The sequence below is a fragment of the Arachis duranensis genome, chromosome 8, assembly GCF_000817695.3.
Source record: "Arachis duranensis cultivar V14167 chromosome 8, aradu.V14167.gnm2.J7QH, whole genome shotgun sequence".
Taxonomy (NCBI): Eukaryota; Viridiplantae; Streptophyta; class Magnoliopsida; order Fabales; family Fabaceae; genus Arachis; species Arachis duranensis.
In genome coordinates, this window is record NC_029779.3 from 30,183,280 (window position 1) to 30,183,615 (window position 336).

The window sequence follows — 336 nt, forward strand, 5'->3', positions numbered from 1 at the left end:
AACAGACTGACGGCGACGGGCTCACGGCAAAAATAGAGGAGGACGGCGAAGTTCTGCTCTCAGATGGAAGACGGCGGTTAAGCTCTGCACAGATAGAGGATGGCAGCGAAGCCTCTCGGAAGGAGGACGGAGAAGAAGCCTTTCTCTCAGACGGAGAACGACGGCAATCGGCGGGTTTGGAGAAGAAGAAGCTGGATGCTCTATTGCTCTCAAGCTCAGTAGCAGCTTCTCACACTCGTTAGTGGTCACTGGAGATTGGGGAAAAAGAATTGAAAATTAGGGTTTCAATTTTCAATCTTAACTTTCTGAAGAGTGAAAGTGAAACAGAATTCCTAG